Below are 20985 nucleotides of genomic sequence, written 5' to 3'. Positions count from 1 at the left end.
AGCAAGTCCAAGCTCTTGAGATCCCCTTGTCGTGTTCCCTCTGCCAACGATTCCTCATTCCAAGCCTGAGGCTTTGGGCCAAATTAGGGGCAACTTTTGTCTAAAAGTTTCAGTGGAATAGTTGTATCATCTGTTTTAGAAGTCGTCACCTGTTTGTCAGGTAGAACAGGAACACGGTACGCTCACATTATAAAGGAGATGTGAGTATCAAAAAAAAAAAAAAGCTGCTAAAAATTCTGCAGATGCTTTTAAAAATATTGAAGATTCACCTTCCAGCTGCTCACCATTCCTATTTTCAAATGTTTTTTACTGAAAACCAAGCAAATGTGCTGGTCCTCACCGAAGGCTGTAGGCTATGTCTTGCCAAGCTTAATCACACGAGGCACTCCCCTGAATCAACACACTTGCTAATGTGAATAAATTGTTTTCAGCACAGTTCTGCTAAAAACCGACAGCAACAACAAACTACGATCGGTATTCAGGGTGGAATTAAATAGAGTGTCGCCACTGATATCTGCATGTGCAGGTCTGGGCCCTGAATTATTTTAGGGCACAGTTCTGCCCCCCTTCTTATTCCTAGTAATTAAGCTCCTGCTCTTCAAATAATCCCACCGGAGCAGATTATGCCAACCCTCTGAGAGGTAGGACCCTGGCCAACAGGCATCCGTGGATTTTGGCGGACTTTCTACAGAGCGAGGTGTTACTGCACATAAAAGCTAGAGACTCTTGCTGTTGTAACCTATGGGACTTCTCAGCAGTGCAATGATACTTAGCATGTAGAGCAGCTCAGACTCTCATCCTGAACCATATTTAATAGCCCCATCTCTGCGCAGCCCCTCCAGCCTCAGGGAACTGCTCAACAGGTAAGCGACTGGGAAGAAGGACGTCAGAGCCAGGTCCTCTCCTGTGAGGCACAAGAAATGTTTGGGCAAGATTCCCGCTGGGGTAAGTTTGCATAATTTTTCTAAGACTGGGAGCAAATATTAATGCAATTTTCTTCCTTCAGAGCAGTTTTAAAGTCACTTAAAGTCTGAGAGCAGTTTCCACCTGGGAGACTGGACTTTGCTCCTCGGTGTAGTTCCACTTACTCATCTGATGACTACCCATTACTTGTGTGAGCAATGCATGCAGAGCTGAGGCTTTGTAGGAGCGGGAATAAAACACAAGAGCAAATCCGCTTGCTCGGAAGGGCAAGTTTCTAGATTTGATAACAAAATCAGACCTCTGCAGCAGCCTCTCCCTCCCCCACACCATTTGCCGCTTAAAATCTTAAAGGAAAAAATATCGTATTCTCTATGAATACAATCTTACCGTGACCGCAAGTTTCTTTTACAAAAATACATAACCAAATCTGTGGCTTGTCTATTCGTATTACAAATCGGTAAAGGAACTAGCCTGTGAAACTCTCACACTTTCATTCCACACTATTCTGCATGTTACTTAATTTCCTAGTTTAAAAATCAAATTACATGAATTAAGAGCCTTTTGAATCTAAAAAGAATGCACATATTAGAGAAGTTACTTCCTAAAATAAACAACCTGCGTTACTAAGCAGCCTCCTGGTTTTTACGATATTAAGAAAAAAAACATGCTTCACAGACATCTAGTTTAACACGTCAGTCAGCTTCATTTACAAGTTCAAAATCCAGAGGTAGATAAAATACTAGTTTGGTCTGGAATATATAAAGTGCCAGTTTTTCATATATTAATCCGCTGAAACACTTGATACAATGTTGTTAGGGAAGAAAAAAAATAGTTGCCGGAAGAGTTGATTTAAGGAAGGGTTACTGCTAATAAAAACTTTCCACTAACAAGGATTTTTAAAATTGTTTTTTAATATGCTTTTAATGACCTCTACTCCTCATACCTACCTCCTTGCTTCCAAAACTGTTTGTACTGTCCCCAATAACACTCAGTGGAAAGCTGTCGTTCCTGGCTAAATCCTTACTTAGGTTGGATGCTATGCCTCCGTTAGACAGGGTCACAAGGTCACAATCGATTTTGGAGGCCACCTGGAGAGTCCAGGCCGTGAACTGACTCAAAAAATTTATATCAGAGCTGGAATGGTCCACCTCCCAGGGCTCAGCCTGCGCTAACACCCCAACCGCAGGATGGAGCCTGCCAGGCCCAGCTCAGAGAGAGGCCAGAGTTGTTGACCCCGTTAGCTGACCTCTTCAAACTTCAGGAGAATTTTTCTGGCAGTTACCACGGTGACTGGGCACTCCAAGCTTATCCTTCTTACTGAAAAAAAAAAAAAAAGAAAAAAAAAATTAAGAAGAAAAAAAATGTGAAAACCTACCTTGTAGGGATGTCTATCAAGACTCAAATACGTAAATGTTTTAATTGTTTGCTTCTCTCCTTGGGCTGCTCTGGCTCTAACTGGTACATCTGAAGTGAACATCGAAAAAAGCAGTTTGGCTAAAAACGTTTTCACTTCTGAAAAAGTAACGTTCAGTGGATTTAACGCGTAGCATATCTAGTATCTGCCTGCGATCACAATGACACACTAAGAGGTTTATTGTGAAATAACATTTATTTTTCTTTCTGTGTCTGTCTCCAAATTATTACCGTTCCTTATAAAATTCAGAACAAACTGAGAAAAGGGTCAGGGAAGGATTCCGTGCTGCCTTCGGCTTTTTTCCTTTTAAAAACTAGCTGCCTGATGAAACATTAAGTATGCGGCAATATGTTGCTTTGGTCTCTTAAGAAGAGACTGCGTAACCCATTTAATGTACCATGAAATATTATTTAAGAGAAAAAAAAAAAAAGAAAAGTTGTCAGACATCATTACCGTTGTTTTTTTCAGGCACTTTGAACACCAGTCATTTTACGCATAAAATTTACCTGGTAAGCAAGGTCTTGTGATGCTGACAGAAAACGCTTGAAACACATCAAGGGATCAGAGAGCGCACTAAGTAAACAAGAAAACAAAGTGCACTCTTCATTTCTAAAACAATAAGGGGAAAACTGGTGCTTCTTAATTTCAGAGCAATCACATATTATATATGAGGCTTTTATGTAAATTTTCCTCGTGCTCCTACACTTGAAATAGCATCTTGCGAAAGGGAGCACTGAAGAGTACACTGTGTTATAGCTGGAAAAATCCTACTTAAGGGTTCCTGATGGCAAACTGTCAATCAGAATTCCCCGTTTGTTACCAACTGTTCATTTCGGGAGTACAGCTAAACAGAGGTTTAATGATTGAAAGTTTAATGTCATTTTTGTCTCACACATGGTTTTGAAGTATCTTCTGTTGTTTGAAGAGTTAAATATGAATATTCAAATTGCTGCTCATCCACTGCTCTGCGCTCCTCCTGGGCTTCTCCGCTGGCAGTGCTGAGATGGCAGAGGGGGACGGAGCTGCTGAGTTGCCTCTCACAGGGGGAGATCCCACAGATCCTATGGGTGGAAAAATAAAGCAGGAGATCTGGGTGTGAAAAGCAAAAAGCACATAACTGATCTTTGGTCCCAGATTTATTTTTCATTTCTGCTGGAAGGATAAGAAAAAGACAGGCCAGCATATGTGTATTAACCAACATTTTAAAAAGTGAACATAGGCATGGTGAAGGCCTCTTTCTCCTTTCAAAACTGGTTCAATTGCTTTGAAATATCATACAGCTCGATGCTAAATAGATACACAGACACATGATAACGTTATTTAGCAATTTTGAATTAAACGTGAAAACAATTTACATTAAAAACACTTAAAGATTGTTTTCCTATTATTAGAGATGTGGTAGAAAAAGGCTAAGCCTCTCATTAAGAGATGAATTTTTTCATTTGTGTTTTTGGTATGGCTATACAAGATGGTTTTACGTTTTCCCTCTTTTTTTCTGCGTGAAGTAATGTAAAGTGAAACAATCAGGTGACTGATTAATAGGCTAGTGGGAAGAAAAGAAGCGTTTGTTGCATTTTATTTTATTTTTTGCATCCTTTTTGAACAACACTGTACATATAAGCATGTGCCTTTCAATTAGATAGCATGATTTATGAAGTCATGCTCAGGGCTAGCCAGGTTGTTGACTCAGATTAGAGCTATGATGCCAGCTCATTCCCTAGTGACAAACACTGACTGTCCTTCCCGCAGCCAGGCACCCCTGGCAGCCTTCTGAAAAGACCTTGTGGTTGGCAGAGCACTGAGCAGGAAATGAGGTCCTCTCCGGTTTGGGACAGAGATGACTGGAGTTACAGAAAGCGGTAAAGCAAAATCAGCATCTCCTGAGTCACAGACTTTAAGCTCTGGGGGACCCCGCAATTCCCGGCGTGACCTGGCCCACCGGCGCTGCATCGCCCGCGCGCCCTCCAGCCTCCCACTGACTTCCCAGGGGAGCACCCGGCAAACTGCGAGTCCGTCGTGAGAAGAAGGGAGCGATTTCACGTGGGAAAGGGGAAGCGAGGGCACCGTGGTCCCCCCATCCGCCCCACGTGCCCCAGCCCGGTCCTGGTGCTCAGCACCCTCCCGAGGGAATGCCTTTCTCCCTCATCCCTCCAAGAGAATTTTTTGGCACATCGCATGGTGTTTTTCTAATGATATTACAACAAGGCATTTATCTCAGCCTGTGGCTTAGGGATCTTTTGTGTGGCCTCCCCTCTTCTAGGAATTTCACATATAAATCACTGGAAAGCAGGAAATCTTTAAGACCTAGTGGGAAGCTGAACGCTATGTTTGCCTCTTAGCATAGGCAGCTGCGGGCCACAGAGCATCTTGCCTTGTAGGTACTACAGCAACCCAGACACCTGGACCTGAAACGGGGGAACTCGACCCCCTGGTTCAAAGATCTCTGAGCCGGCAAGGGAGCCCCTGGAAAGAGGTTAGAAACTCTTACTGAATTCCTGGAGAAGGACTCCCTGATGCTCTCCCCGATGTAACACTTTCAGTCTGAATTCCCTCAATGCAATTGAAACAATAATATTTAGACCATTTGGGGCTGAGATTATTGCTCTAATAAATTGTTTTTTTATTGGTTCATTGTGGCAAATAAGCCCCCGATTGATTTTTCTCCTAATCAGCATGGAGAATGCATTCCGCTGTAATTAAATCCTGTGTAACCGGGCACTCTGTGTTCGCCTGTCTCTTAGCTTGCAGTGGTATGAGATACAGTACATCAAACGCTATACTGTACACGATAGGCACCCTGCCAGCCCGGGGAACGAACGATTATGCTAGCTTGCCTTTAGTGTGCTTACAAATGAGCATAGCTGGAGCACGTATGGAGCAGCGTGCATCGCTTGGGAGACCTAGGAAAGTTATTAGAGGAGGAAGATGGCCAGAGATAAGGTCTTTTCTCTCGAGGAACGTTTGACACCCACACCCCCGAAAAGGCTGAGAGACACGCGGGGGCCGCCCCCCCCCCCCGCCCGGCAGGTCCCCGCAGCCCCCTCGGCGGCTCCTCTCCCCGCCGCCCGTGGGGGCCGGCCCCACGCACCCCCCGCCACCGGGGCTCCGGCCGGGGAGCCCGGGGCAGGCGGGTCCCCTCCGCCGGCGGGAGCGCGGCCGGGCTGCCAGGCGGGCAGTTTTGAAGAGTCGATCTTCATAATACAAATCCCCCGGCTTCGCCTCCCCGCCAGCGGCGCGAGCCAGCTTTTTAATTGAATCCCGGGGATTTGGCCGCTGCCGAAAGCCCCGGTTAGGGCCCCAGCGTCGTGGGTCCCGCGTGTCACACACACACACCCCCCCCCCCCTCGCTCCCCGCCCCGGGAGCGGGGCCGTCTCTCGAGGGTTGAGTTCTCGCTTCCAAAACCGGGGGAGGGGGGACGACGACGACTTTGGGGCCCTGGCCGAGGGCCCCCCCGCCCGCCCCGAGCAGCCGGGAGGCAGAGAGCGGCCGCGGGCTCGTTGCAGCCCGCGCAGGGAGAGCGGGGCTGGGGGCGGTGGGGGGGGGCAGCTGGCAGGGCCGCGGTCAGCTCCTGGCTGCTCCCGCCTCTCGCCCGGGCAGCGCTTTGGGGGGGGGGGGGGGGGGGGGCTCAAGCCGGATCCTGCCCATTCCATACGTTAATGCTCTTTTCTCTCCGGCTGCAGGGAAGCAGGCCAGCGGATAATTACCCCTCACTGCAATCCGCAGAGCTGGCCTAATCCGAAAGCTCAAGTGCCCGTAAGTAAAACTTCAGGAAAAGTTATTGAAACTGACAAATACAGGGTGACAAATAATCAATAAAAGCCCAGTCCCACATCCTTTATTGTTTCCAGGCTCTAACAGCAAGTAATGAAACCTCGGCGAGGACGGGGGAGGGAGCAGCAGGGCCCGGGAGCTGGGCTGGCTCCTGGAAAGCCCCCAGTTAAAGAAGCCAAGGGAAGGGCCCGGCAGCCTAAGGGGGCCGGTCCCGTCCCCGTGTGAGAGAGGAAAATGCCCCCCCCCCCTTTCCCCTTCCCCTTCCCCAAGCCCTCCCTGCCGCCCGGCCCCTGCGGCCAGGGACGCCCCGGAGCCCGGCTGGCAGCCCGCAGCCGCCGGCAGCCTCGGCCCACGCACGTATTTCATGCACCCGCACAACCCCCCAGGCGCTGTAATCTGCTTTCTAAAATACATAACATATCTGGACACCGAACGCGCTGCTTCTAATTAGCATTTTGGCCCTGGATTTTCCACGCCGCAGTTTCTAAAGTTTCAGCGAAGGACGCTGGGCAAGATAAATCCGTGCTGTCGTTTCTCTCCCTTTCTGTCTCTCCGAATTAAGTTCTGATCTATCAGTTTAAACACCGGCCAGAAAGTTGATTCACTTTCTGTTAGGATTTCGGGTTCAACCGGGGGCTCCTCCAGTGTCTTTAAGCTTTTGAGCTGTGTAAATGAACTGCAGTGTCACATAATCGATAGGGAAAACTCAGCTGTCACAGATCCGCAAGCAGCCTCCTGCCACCGCAATAACGTGATTTGGCATTTCAAAGTTTGGAAACGTGCTGTCTGCGCGTCCGGGGCTCGGGGAGGAAGAGCCGAGCGGAGGGACGGGGGCGATGCGCTGGGGCGGGCGGGGGGCGGCGGGGCCGGCGACCCCCCCAGCCCCGGCGCCCCGCACCGCGGCACCCGCTGCCGCCCCGCCGCCGCTCCCTCCCTCCCTCCCTCCCTCCTTCCCTCCCTCCACCCTCCCCGACACACGCTGCGAAAGTTGTTTCCCAACTTTGGCGTTTGGGGAGGCTTGACCCAGAACAAATCTCAGTGTCTCGGTGGCCTTTCCAAAGCGACCGTGCCCCCCCGCCCCGAGCCTGCGGGACGTGCCCATCTGGAGCACGCACCGTGAGAGCAACTGTGCCGCGGCCAGCCACAGCGGCCATCAGTCACTAAAAGCCACACGCTTCAGTGGGCCGGGAATAAAACGAAGCCCTGGTGACGCCTGGTTAAACCACTGACCCTCCTGCTAGGGCTGGAAAAGGGGAGAAGGCCACCCCCCTCCCGGCAAACCCAACTCTGGGGGGGGCTTCGCGCCGGGCTCTGCAGGGCGACGCCCGCAGCGGCCGTGCCCCTCTCGCCGGAGCCGGCAGCGCCGTGCTGAAGGGGGGGGGGGGGGGCCTCAGCTCAGCCGTTTCGGGGTGCCCCGCTGGGGGGTCGGGGAGGGACCCCGGGCAGCCCCCCCCCTCGCCCCGGCCCGGCCCTGGGCCGCGGCGCCGCACGGTGCGGGCGGGTGGGAGGGGGCGGTGGAAGCAGCGGCAGCCCGCGTAGGCACAGATTTCCCACCGAAACGTTTGGTTTTATAGCGGCTTGGGTGGAAAAAGCAACCTGTGGGCAGGGCAGGGCGTGCTCTGAGTTGCGCTGCCCTCGGCCCCCCGTCCCTCTGCACCCCCCGATTTGTCCGCGCACACGGGCACAGGCGCAAGAAAACAACTTGGACAGCATGTTCAGGTGCTTTCTGGTAGGGGAGGGGTTCAGCTTCGAATTAGGATGCTCTCTCAGATGAACGATAAATTTCTCTTTGGGCAGGCTACGGTGTTTGATCATATCTTTGTCTTTTTGTCCCCACCACAAAGGGACCCGTAGGCTGAATCAAGAAACGGGATTTCAGATAGTTTGATTTGACATAAGGAAACTGTTGGGTTTGTAATATTATAACACTCGAAAGGGGAAAAATGAAACCTCTGTAGCTGAGACAAGGAGTGTGCTTAAGTACCACTACGTTTCAATCCCCATTTGGATATCATTTAAGTCTCCCCTGGCTTACAGTAATATACTCTCCAGCCTCGAGGCTATCCGAAAGGGGGGATTTAATGAGGCCGAGTTTATACACTTATATAATTTAGAGGTTTCGCTGGAGCTGTAAAATGACAATTGGTACATGTGTAGTGCAAAAGAGCTGAAATCCCATCCAGGGACCAAGTTGCTTATTTCTGAAGGAGCTGTCATTTCCAGCAGGGGGGACACAATGGGAAGGCCAGGAGCGATGGAGCTCTGATCTCCACCAAGGAGAGATAACCACCTGATTAAAATAGGCCTCTTGTTCCCTCGTTACTCGATCGTCGTGTGAACTTACCTTATTTACAATTATAGGTAATGAGTGAGTCGCCCAAATTGCCATACACCTTCAGCTTTGGGTTTACCCCACCCTTTGTTATCAAGACCATCTCTTGGACAGATTTCTGGACCACGCAAAACATGGGAGCACAGACACGCTCTTAAGGACGGCGGGGATGTATATGTTCAGAGCCATACGTGCGAGCGCAGCGTGTACATCCTCCCGCCAGGAACAGAGCAAGAGGCTGGGCCCAGCAGAACCAGCCTGTGGAAATCAGGATATTTACAGTACTCAGACATGTGTAAGCACCACCAGAAAGCAAAGGGGCACTGCACTGCGTTGAAACACTATTTTGTACCCGACATCTGGTATCTGCTCATTTTCCAGGTGAACCCAGGCATGGGGGCTGCTAGAGGACACCCTCCTTTCGGGTCACTCTGGAGCCCAGGCGTGGACCACTGGCATCGGACAACGATGTACAACTCCGCTGAGATTTAATGCACTTTGTTCTCCATTTTAATATTAAATGGAGCAGTGTTTGCCAGATTATTATCCAGCTATTGCTTGTGCATTTGTCTCTTATGTCTAGTGTCTGTCATTACACAAAGCGTTTTGAAGAGCTAATTTCAAAAGACAGAAAGTCTACACTTACTATAAAAGTCATTAAATTAGCATGACAAGCATAAAGTTCCTAGGTTATAATTTGGTTATAGATCTGAAATCTTCCCTGCTTTCTCTCTCCACTTGAAGGATGAAGGCTGCAGCAAGGCACTGCCTCGAAGTTAGGACAATTGAGCTGCAGAGCGCACCGTGGAGGAACAGGGAAGAGATGCGGGCTCCATCACCACCTTTTTGGCAGTGCAGCGGGTGACAAGAAAGATCTCTAATTTCCCCTCACCTCTCCCAGCAGCCAGAGAAAAGTGTGATCAGATGGTCTTCTACCACAACAGGTGGGAACAAAAAAATAAATACATCTCGACGCATTTCTCATTGATTAAAATGTTGCTTAAAAAGCAGGAAGCGCTCTTGCCTTTTAGATCCCACTAAATGCTGAGATGGGAAGATGCGTTGTAAAAGCAGCCATTGGCTGTGTGCGCTAAAGCTGCAACGCATCCCATTTATTTTAATCGCTTCTTCATTTCGGAAGAAAGCTGGGGAGAGGAGGGGAAGAGCTACTTCTACCAGCTCCCTGTGTATCTGCACTGGCCCGGGGGACTGCAGGACCCCTCCGGTGGTGCCCGGACGGCGGGGGGCACCGGGGGCGGCAGGGTGGGAGCACCCGGCTCTGTCCCGCCGGGCACCCTCTCCCTCACATCTTGCGTTTCGACAACGAGAAAACTAGAGAAGAGACGGGGCGGTCAAACGCGGTGCTCACAGAAGAGGCTGCCCTGGTAGTTATTTAGGCTAAACATCTGCTGTCAACTTTTTTTTTTTTTTTTCCCCGCCAGGATCAGCAAGGTGCGTTTCTGTGGGCTGATTTGTTTGCTTTTAACCAGGCACGCTGCGATTTGTGGAAGCTTTCCATTTACCTTTTCTTCTTTAAGCGTTTTAATTATCATCACTGACCTGTTGGGCATACCTACAGTATCAATGTCCCTTTTACATCGCTGCCTTCCCTTTCTCTGCATGTTTCTGCTATTTAACACTTGCTACCTTTGCCATTAGAGTCCTAGAGTGACCCCCATGGGTATCTTTGAAAGAAAGACCCTCTGCATTCCAGCACTGCCTCCTTACCCAAGTAATAGCAAAGGGACCATTCAGACACATGGACCACACTGAAGCATTAATTAGGCTGATGAAATCCATAGAAATGTATGGATTCAGCATAATCGAGTTTCTTCTGCTGACTATAGTTAAGGAATACGTGAGCAGCTGGGAGAATAGAAAGTACTGTTAGGGTGAAGTCATGCATGTAATTGAGTATATTTAACATAACCATTTTAATGATCGGTGATTAAAAGTGCATCTACTTAAATTGTATACCTCTGCAATTTGTCCATATCAACTTTAGAGCAAACACAAAGGAAAGGTCGTCATATAAATTTATAAACAAGATCCCTTCCTGGCTACACAGGACTCGAGCCGGAATGATAACTCAGCAGCAGCGAGGGGGGAAGAGGCCTTTCGCGAGAAAACAGCTACGCCAGTGCGGTATTAATTAATCACTGCTTTGGCCCCCTTTCTCTCCTATGCAGTCACAGTATTAGAAGTGCATAATAAGCGAGTTTTCTTTTCATCCGTAATTATTTATAACAATTAGATCACTCGGGGAAAAAAAAAAGCCCTGGGTTTCTTTCCCATATTAAAGGAGTACCTCTTCCCTCGCTTGACAATATTGCACGTACATGTGTGCATGCATATACACATACTCGAATAAAATGTTCTTTTCTGCAGCGACGTTGCTGGACACCCAGCAAAGAAACGGTGAAGGTTTAAACTTCTCCCCTGGCTAAACTTCTACGCGGAGAGGTTAAGGACTGGAAACACAGGCAGTGTTTGGGGGAGACGGAGCTGATGGGCACGGCCGTGTCTCCTCGCAGGAAAGCCCCGCAGAATGGGAAATTAGCAGTCGAAATCTGCTAGTGGGGACTAGATCCCACAAAGCCCACGCGTTGGGAAGGCTGAGTGTCTCTCTCTCGCCTATTCAATCTGCCCAGGCTGGTTGCAGCGAATAAATAGAGTCATTGTGGAGCCCATACACAAACCGACCCAACTCCCTCCCCCATCCCTTCTCGCCCTCCCCCCGTCCCTTTATGCTTAAACGCACACGAATCTGCAACCGCTTTGCACTAAGAGGACCCCAAACTTTTCTTCCCTTTACTGTGCGACGCCTGCGGGAAAGGTTTATTCACACGTACGGAATATGTACTTATGGCAGAGAGACGGGGGTTCACGCTGGGTAAGGGAAAACAGGAGCCTGCCAGGGGCAGGACCCATCCTGCCCTCTCCCCGCCGTGCGGGCGGGCATCCCTCTCCCCGCCGAAGATAACGGTTCAAAGTAGCCAGATGCATTAAACAGCCACAAAAAGGGCGGAGGGGGGGGGGAGGTTCACTTAAGTTGCTGGTGGAAAACTTAAATCGTGCTGCCTCTCCCTCTCCCAGCATCGCTGCAAGGTGAAATCCATTTGGAGCCATCCCTGCCAGGCGGCCCGCAGCCCGGCGGGGCGGGCGGCAGCTCCGCGCCCGGGGAAGTTACTCCGTGCAAGAGAATTTGCAGCCTTGAAAGCATATTTTTCTTCCAGCTATGGTGGCACTTAAATGATAATGTAGGCAATGAAACTGGGGAGATTTATATCTTTTGGAAAGTAGGACGAGCCAGATGGTAATAGCGTCATTAACAAACAAACTTAGGACCTGCAAGTGAAGCTTGAAATTGGGAAAGAGATCTGGAGAACAAAAGGAGCTGCTGTTGAGGGGAAGAAAAAAAAAAAAAAAAAAAAAAAAAAAGAGTCCCTCTTCTGCCGGCCAAATCTAAGAGCACATTCTGGAGGGGCTGCTCCTGCCCAGCGCTAGATAATAAACGACGGCTTTTTCCTCCCCTGTTGTGACTGAGAAAGGACAGAGAAAACTTTTGCAATAGGCAAATGTGGCATTTATTTATGTGTAACCCTTTGTAGTCTCAAGTGTCCCAAATGGGCCTTTAATTCAAATCCCTAGTTTGATACGGAGGGATCGCTTCTCCCAAGTTTATTTTAGAGAAACAAAGCGCCGCTTGTGGAAGTTGAAGGGCCAAAAGTTCAGTAATTATTTTTTTGAATTAATAGTAACGAATACATATTAAAGGTTAAACGTTATTTGCGGAGAGAGTGGAAACATCTGCGGGATTTATTGCGTCCTCTCGCCTTGTCTTCTTTTTTTTTCCCCAAAAAAATTCTCACTGTTTGCTAGGCGGCACCGACACAGCAGCGGGCGGAGGGCCCAGGGCAGGGCCGGGGTACGGGAGGGTCGGCGGGGGAGCGGGGAGGGCACCCCGGGCCCCCCCCCACCGGCCCTCCCGCCCTCCGACCGGGCTTATTCCCTGCACCACCCTTCGGGTTTGCTCTCTAAACCCACGCCGGGGATTTCTCGATGGCCAGAGGAAAGGCCTTCAGCACAGATTTACCTACCCAGCAGAGTCCATAAACACCGGAGATGCACCAGCTCCAGGGCTTCAGCAGGAGGGATGGGGTGTTTGCCTCCTAAGTTTTAACCAGGATGATCCCAAAAGCAACAGAAATGTTTGGAGGGCTTTAGAAGAGCCCCGTACCTCCCTTCCAGAGTAAAGTTGGTGGTTATGAGATGATTAATGATTTAAAAGATGCCTGTTAACAGCCCCAAGTTGAGAGACGTGGACCCACGCTCTAAAGTAAAAATCTAACGTGATTTTTTTTTAAATGTGCTGGAGATCTTTAAAAGCCCCGAGGACTTACCCTTAAGGCATTATTCAAAGAAAAAAAAACTGAGACTGGCGGTTCGTCACAGGCAATTGTAAAGGGTTTCAAAGGACCGATCAAACGAGTTGGAGAGTAATCTACATTAAAGTCCGGATGGCAGTGTTACAACATGCACCTGCAGGGTATTTGCTATCCGTGCCCCTTACAGAGCTACAAATCACCATTAAAGAAAGCTGCTTAAGCTTCCTCCTCGCTTCTAGAAAGACTTACTCGGGCTCCTTCACTTTGATATTTATACATCTTGTTATTGATAAGTGTGGGGCTGTTCCGCGCTCCCTTCCCCCTCCCGGACCGTCCCCGGGCACTTTTGCACCCCCCCCCCCCCCCCGCCCCGGCTCCAGGCGGCTGTTCAGGGAGCCCGGCCCCACGAAAGACACGCGTGGGCGTGGAGTTTCCCCCCCACTCTCACCCGCGGAAACCTGCGAGGTATCGGGCCCGGGAGAAGTTTTATTTTATTTTATTTATCTAGTCCCTCCCCCGCAGCCTGCACGGCTCTACCAGGCGGGCGCTGTCACCGGGGAGACCGGGGCAGCCCAGGCCGCATCGGCACGCTGGATGTCCCGGCAGATTTTCTCACAGTTGCGGGAGGCGCAGACATGGAAATGAGCTCATTAGGCGGGGAGTGGCAGCCGCCCCAGCCTCCCCCGCCCCCGGCCCGGCCCGGCCCGGCCCGGCCCGGCCGGCTGCAGCCCAGGGCTTCGGGAGCTCTCTCTGCCGTTGATGGTTTTGGGGGGAAGTCGCGACAGTTTCAACTATCGCTGCGTAGAGCCCCGGAGCGGGCGCGGTTAACCCTTGGCACGCCGCGGGGCCGCGCCTGCCGGCCGGGAGAGGCCCGGCGACCCCCGCTCCCCCCCTGCGCCCCCGCTCCCCCCGCGCTCCCACGGGCGGCATCCAGCCTGCGCGGTTCTCCCCCCGCCAGGTGATGTCAGCAGGGAAAAGTAAAGTTGTAAAACAAACAAACAAGCCGGGAAAGGTAGAACTACCAAAAAAAACAAAAAAATCAAGAATTTCCACCCACTCGAGGAGAAAAAGGCTCACAGGTCAACAGGGATTCATCAGCCGCTTCCCACGGCTGCAGGCAGGGCTGGCAACCCCGAGTCACTGAGCCTGGATTTCTGTGTCGGGGAATTTCAGTGATCGGGTCTGTGTTTTCAATACTTTCCTCGAGTGAGTTCTTGCAAACGAACAAAACCCCCACCCCGTCGCAGGTGTGAGGCTGGTGCCCCCGGTCTTTGGGGCGGCGGTGCCCCGCGGGCGGCCCGCCTGACCGGGCGGGGTGCCGGGGGCCCGGGGAGCCCCGAGGGACAGCACCGGGGACCCGCATCGCTGCGACGTGGCGGCTCCTGCCCCGGGCAGCTCTGCGAGCACCCCGGGAGGGAGCAGAAAGGGTCTTCGCCGCGCTTGCTGCGGAAGAGGATTTAGCTAGTTTGTGTCAAAATATATATATATGGGGGGGGGGGGGGAGAAGGAATAAAAGAAAAAAACGCAAAAGGAGGGGAAAATATCCCGATTTTGGTGTATCTGCCTCATCTCTTGACACCCCCGGTAGCGATCGGCTGCGCGGAGGGCCGGTACACATCGCCCTAACCCCCCCGCTGGCGGGGCGCTCAGCGCGCATCAAAGCGCGCATTGTTGGGGCTGGGGGCGAGCCGGCGGGACGGGGCAGGGGGTCGGCTGGGCTGCCGGCTCCCTCCGCCAAAGTTTGCCAAATCAACTCCTCTCCGCGGAATTTCCCCCAGAGGGGCCGGCGGTGCGGGAGAGGGGAGCGGGATCCGCCGCCCCGACCGGCCGATCCCAGGCAGGTCGCTTCGAGCGCAAGGGAAAAACCCGCGCAGAGCCCTAAACCGCGGGACGCTCCGCGGAGCAGCGCGCAGCCCGGGGGATCGGGCCGGGAGAGCGGCTGCGCGCAGGGATGCGCGTCCCGTGTCCCCCCCCGTCCCGGCCAGAAGTCGCGCAACTTCTCCCTCGGAGCCATCCCGGGGGGGGGATCCCTGTCCCCGCAGCCGTGCCACCCCCGGGGCAGGCTCACTGCCGGTGCCGCGGTGGAGCCGAGAGGGTTTGGGTCAGCTGGGCCGGGGAAGGGGGGGCCGGACAAGCAGGAGCCCCTCAGGGCAGCGGGTGGCACACAGAGGGGCTCCGCCGAGGGGCCCGTCTCGCCGCCCCCCCCCGGGGCTGGCAGGCCCTGGCACCTTTCCCTCCGCGTAACGGCGTGCGCAACTTGCGGTCGCCTCCAAACTGTTGCAAAACAAACCCCCGGCAGGTTTGCAGCGCTGGCAAGAAGGTGGCGAACCGCAGCGCCGAGAGCCCCAACCCCCCCGGCCCACCCCCCACCGCCCCCCGCCGCCGGCCCGACAACCCCCCCCAGCCCGGAGCGAGGAGCGAGCGAGGGGCGAGCGCGCCTTGGGCCAAGCACTAATTTGGTGTGTACGCTTAAGCCTGCCATGTGAAGTGCTGTATAGCAACGAGGGGAAAGGGGTGTATTTGCGACTGGAAGATTTAGGTTGTTGCTAGGATGTGAGAACAAAAAATCTTCAATAAGTCGGGGAGGGGGGGAGGACGGGGCAGTGGGGGAGGAAGGGGGGTTACAAGGTTTGTCACAGGGAAAAGTGCAGACATCTGCTGGAACTTCCATATCTAAGCTGTTCATTTACAGGAGCCAACTTCTGAAATCTCCACAATTAGATCTGCATTGTTCTTTCTCAACAACACTGCCTAGAAAGAAAAGGTCTTCTCTGTCGGGGCCAATCCAACGAAGCGTTTGACGTTATTAAATAATAAAGCGATTGTGATTTACATTGTTGTTCAGAAAAAGGGCCAATTATCCACTGTTATGTTGCCATAAAGATCATATTAACTCGAATTAGTAATCAAACAATATGCTAGCGTTAAAAGTATAGAGAGGACAACGCGACTGGTCTTGTTGCATCCTCACTTTTCCTTGTAAAACCAGAAGCATAAATACACTTGAAAGAGGGGCAGAAACTTCATCCTTAACGAGAAAAAAGTGAGAGAGGTACCAGCGTTTGTGATTAATGGTCCCCCGTGTCGAATGTTTTCAATTAATTCAAAGCCACCCAAATCTCATATTGATTTTTCTGTTTACAAATTAATAATTCTGCCGAATATCGCTGGAAATGTTCCACAACGCTCCGCGACTCTGGGTGATTTTTTGTTGTTGTAAGGTTGGGTTTAGGATTGGGATTTGGGGGGGCTTTTTGTTTTTTTTGTTGATTTTTGGGTCGGTTGTTGTTTTTTTTTTTTCCAGAGTAATGTTTTTAAAAGGCGTTTGAGTTCAATCCAAAGACGAGCCTCACCGCCACCAAAACCCAGCCGCATCCTTGCACTCTAGCAAATTTCCTCTGCCATAATCAAATAATTATTTTTATTAAAGCAGTTATTAGGTTTATAACTCATTTGCCACTTAAATTTGTGCAACCAACCAAGGCGATCTAAATAGGTTTGAGTTGCCCCTTGGGTCCGGGATGTAAGCGGTAAGAAGGAGGATTAATTATGGGTGTGTGCAGCAATAGGACACAAAGGCTATCAAGTAGCGCGGGGGGAAGAAAGTGGGAAACCCGGAGCGGGGAGCAGCGGCGGTTCGCACCTCCTTCTCCCGGGGGGGGCTGGCCACCCTGCGCACACCCAGCCCGGGGGGGGGGCCGGAGCACCCCCCCGGCAAAGCCCCAACTTTCCTGCTTTTACTATTAAGCAGCAACGGGGCGAAGGTTGGCGCTGGGAGAGCTCCAACTTGTTGGCAGTAAATAAGGCGCTCTCAGGTGAGGATGCTCCGGCGTGTTTGAAAGGTCCCGAAAACAAGTGTAAACGAGCTGTATGTTTCCTATAGGCGCAGCGATACGATCTCTTCTCTCCTATGTAGACAAGATCCGTTCTTTGTGCGCGGGATGACAAGATCTGACCCCTGGAAACGTGCTCCAGGCACGCACCGGCATCTGACTCTTATTTCTAATGTCATTTATTGCCAACACGTTCTGTTATCAGTTGCGGGGGGGGGGGGGGGGGTTTACTCGGAGCTCAGGTAATAACTGGTTAGCTGTCAGCTTCTCTCGTTTAGCAGTATTCAGGCAAAGAATGGCTTTGCCAAACTGTTCCAGGAACTGATGCTATTTGTTACCACGATTAGGGGAAAAAAAGAACTTTCACAGTAACATGGGTTTTTATAAGCAAACGCCGAGCAATTTTCCTCAGCGCAATGCATCAGCAAGTATATCCAAAAGAGCTTAATCTACTTCTTGCAGGATAGGTGCAAGAGGAATCAGCAAGGGCTGCTCCGGGATGCCATGAAAATCCCGGCTCATTGGCTTGGCCGCGATAGGACGAGGCACATTAAATGCGAGGCGGAGAGGGACAGAATCAATCAGCCCCCTCGGCTGAGGAGTGAGCCCTCGCTCTGGAAATAATTTCGAATAAAACTTGAGTAACCAAGTGTAACCATCTAGCTTCCTCGAAGCAGATCGCCGGGGGGGGGGGGGGGGGGGGAAGTGACGGAAATAAGCCAAGAAAAACCAATCTGGACCGAATTCATAGGAGCGCAAAGTTTTTATCCATGTATAAGGATAATATATTAAGCTAAAAAGGAGACAGGTTATCTCTAAACAGGATTAATATGCGTTCGTGTATAGGATTAGACCATCTCATCCATTTAAAAACAGTGTCTCTCCTCCTCCCCACACCATTTTATTATATATATTTTTTAAAAAAAAGAAAAAAAAACTTTCCCTGTTAGCACTTGGAAAACGCGTTTTATTAATCGAGAGCTTTTTTTTTTTTTTCCCAATCAAATGCAACTGATGGCCCTGAATGAGCCGCCTTGTGAGGAAACGGGCCATTTTTTAAAACCTGTGATCAAAACAGACCTGTCTTCAGAGAGAGCACAGCAGATTTAAATGTTGGTCAAAAGGAGTCACAACTGTTCATTAAAAGCAAACCCTAACTAGTGCTAATGTATAGCCATTTTGTGAGCTCAGGACTGTGGAAAGAGGCGAAAAAAGTCTGAGAGTGTGAGCTGATGCCGTGCTGGCTGGCAGTGTGTGGTCTATTGTAGGGAATGTGCTTTTTCCACTGAACAGAGAGCCCCCCTCTTTTATTCCCCAGCTCTACTGCACCTGCACTGGATCAGGGAGCTACTGCCATTCACCACATCAACAGAGAAGACATCTCTGACAGCACTCAATTCATTACATTTCTTCCTGCTTTTCAAACCAACACACAAAAAAAAAAAAAAAAAAAAAAAAAAAAGAGTATTGCCAATCAGTGCCGGGGGGGCAGGGAAGAAATCTTACAATACTTTATATTCGCCACTCATTTTGGATTTCATTAGTCGGAAAACTCACTCCTCAGCCAGTTACAACTTTTTCTTTCTTCCTTTCTTTCTTCCTTTCTTTGCTTAGGGGGCTGCTGGAAGCAGGAGCCGGGGCGAGTGCCATCTCCCTCCCCGCGGCCGGGGGCAGCTTCGCGCCGGGCCCCCGCAGCCCCGGCGACCAGAGCGAGGGGCCGAGGGCGGGTGTCCCCAGGAGAAAGAGCTACAAGTTTATTCATAATTCATGGTAGCAGAGCAGCCTGCTCTCGGGAGACGGGGAGAAAGAAACGGCCAAAGAGATCGAAGTGTCCTTCAGCATTTTTTGGGGGGGGGTGGCGGGGGGTGTTCCCGTGGGTGCCCGGGCGGGGGCGGCGGGGCAGCTCTGAGGGCAGCGGCCACGGCGGGGAGGGGACGCGCCGGCCCCCTCCTAACCCGGGGAGAAAGTTGTTATCGGCAAAACTCCTCGAAAGGGGCTCCGGGGAATTTCGGGTTAGTTTGGTTTCTTCGAGAACCGTTTTTCAGAAGCATTTGCAAGCGAAAGAAACCGAGCCGAGGGGGTTAGATTCAGGTATTTGATCTCGCCGGATCCAGACATCTAATTAGAGTGGCCTCAGCGACTGAAACGGTGTTAATTCCCATTGTTCCCCGCTCAGATCCCTTGGCCCTCCACCGCTGGGCTGCTCTCCTTTTCAAAATCCAAAATAAGAATCTTTCTATTTGAAACAACAGCAACCAAAAAAATTTATATCTATATTTCCCCCCTTTCCGGCTCATTTTCCTCTATCGCGAGCAAAAGCAAACACTCCTGGGTATTTTTTCTCAAGACGCTGGCAAAGAATCACACCCCCTCAGTGGGATCTCAACAGAAATAAATCACAAGGAGCTCTTGCCTACCTGAAAAGTAGGAGGAAATCCGATTGTCTGGTTTCGGGTGTAATGTGTGTATCGATAAGGAAGACACAGCCGTCTCAGAAACGGGACCCAATTAATCTATGGGTTTCTTTACATCACCCCCTGTTCGGATGTGTGCTTTGGAAATATTGATTCATGTGACAGGAAAGTCGCAACTACGGTGTGTGCATAACATGGGGAGGACACGGAGCGAGAACCCGCAGCAACGCAAACCCCACTCGCGGGAGAGCCAGATTGCTTTTTAAGCTAAAACTAATAATTTCATAACTGATTCACATTCAATCTGGCGCCGGTGACGTCACGGGGCATTAGCATACGAGGAGGGATGAAGCCAGTGTGGCTGGAGTTGATAAGGTGCCTCCTGAGGAATTCGCTGCTTGTTTTAATACATTAATTATTTCTCTGTCTTCCGCAACTTTTGCAATTTGTAAGAGCTTAAAGGAACCATCATTCCAAGAAACGCCAGAAGGACAGCTTGGAGAGCTTCTCCCCTGGCACCAGCACCCCTGGCAGCAGCCGGGCAGCCGGGGGCAGCGCGGGGACGAGCCCCGAGCCCCGAGCTCCGAGCCCCGAGCCCCGAGCCCCGGCCCCGGCCCCGGCCCCGGCCCCGGCCCCGGCCCTGCTCCCGAGAGCCCCGGCTCCCGCCTTGCGCGCAGCCAGCCGGCCCGGCCGCCCTGCAGAGCGCTGCGGGGTTTCGTTCCAATTAAGCTGGACCCGGCCCCGGGTGTCCTTACTCGCCCGGGTAAGCTCCGCTTGCCCGGCCCGGCCGGGCCTCCCCAGCGCCAGGGAGCTGCCCGCGGGAGGGGAGGCGGGTTTGCAGGATCAGGCCCGCAGCCTGAGATATGTCTGGGGCGGGGGGGGTGTCCCAAGGGACCCCTCCGGAGACTGCAGAGGCCTGTTTCTCTCCAGCGCCCAGTGGGATTCCCCACCACCACCACCACCACCCCCCACCCCCCGCCCGTTAATCACGACTTTCTGCAAAAAAGCGCCCACATTACGTCATCAGCCCTAACTGCTGCGGAGATGATGGGGTCATCGAGGTCCCGGGGCGGGGGAGCTCGCAGGGGGCCGGGCCTCCCCTCCCGCTCCCCCGGGGCAGCGGCCCCGGGCGCGGGTCTCCGCCGCCTGCCCGCGAGCGGGGACACATCCCGGCCGGGGCGGGCCGGGGCAGCCCGGTGCCCGCTGCTGGGCTCCCGAGAGAGGGACGCGCTTTGGGGAGCCCAGAGGACACAGCTCAGCTCCGTGCCCCGGGGCTGGCAGAGCTCCCCCGGGGCTTGCTGGGGTCCCGCTGTCCCCAGAGCCTCCGGGAACCGGTGGCATCGCCCATTTGGCCCCACCGAGCTCCGCCGGGCCCCGCGGGAGCGGCCTGGCAGTCCTCCTCCCCGTGGGGTGCCCCTCAGGGACACCCCCCCCCCCCCGCCCCGAACTGCGGGTCCTCTCGCTCCTCTAAGGAAGTCACCGCCTTGGAATAACCGCTCGGTGCCTTGAGTCTGAAACCCGCTTGGAGGGAGGGAGAGGCTCTTTTATCGGCGGGGGGTGGGGAAGGGGATGCAAACAAAATGCATAGAAACCCTAAAAGAATTTTAAAAGGAAAACTTAGAAGAAAAAATTAAAAAGACATAAAAACACGCTGCAAAAGCTCTCGTGCACATGGCAGAGGTCCTGCGAGGCGGCACGCCGCCCTGGTTCCCGCAGCCGGAGTTACCGGAGACAAACTCCGGGACAAACTTCCCCGGCCCGGCCCCGCTCCCTGCGCGGCCGCCCCCGGCCGGGACCCCCGAGCAGGGGCTCTCCCCCCCCCGGCCCTCCTGCCAACAGGGGCTTCAGCGGTGCGGGCCTCTCCTGCGGGAGAGCCGGGCCGGCAGGGCCGGACCTTCCCCTTCCCGT

At 52.2% G+C, this 20985-nt stretch overlaps 2 long non-coding RNA genes across 4 annotated transcripts in view; one reads left to right on the top strand and one right to left on the bottom strand.

Annotated features, from left to right (window-relative positions):
• The window catches only part of LOC115346829, a 35411-nt gene that overhangs the window by 10667 nt on the left and 3759 nt on the right, over positions 1 to 20985 (bottom strand). For 2 of the 3 annotated variants that reach the window (XR_003925276.2, XR_003925278.2), the window contains exons 2-3: positions 2845 to 3399; positions 1872 to 2241 (exon numbers count right to left, since the gene is read on the bottom strand). This is a non-coding gene — a long non-coding RNA (uncharacterized LOC115346829). Of the gene's footprint in view, positions 1 to 1871; positions 2242 to 2844; positions 3400 to 19080; positions 19335 to 20985 lie in introns of those variants that run through there. The other variant, XR_003925277.2, reaches the window with a different exon arrangement.
• LOC115346831 lies at positions 5913 to 10919 on the top strand. Its single transcript, XR_003925281.1, has 4 exons — positions 5913 to 6092; positions 8472 to 8737; positions 9187 to 9386; positions 10831 to 10919. It is a non-coding gene; the product is annotated as an uncharacterized LOC115346831 (long non-coding RNA).

The sequence above is a fragment of the Aquila chrysaetos genome, chromosome 10, assembly GCF_900496995.4.
Source record: "Aquila chrysaetos chrysaetos chromosome 10, bAquChr1.4, whole genome shotgun sequence".
NCBI classification, from domain to species: Eukaryota; Metazoa; Chordata; class Aves; order Accipitriformes; family Accipitridae; genus Aquila; species Aquila chrysaetos.
This window is presented reverse-complemented; position numbering and strand designations above follow the sequence as displayed.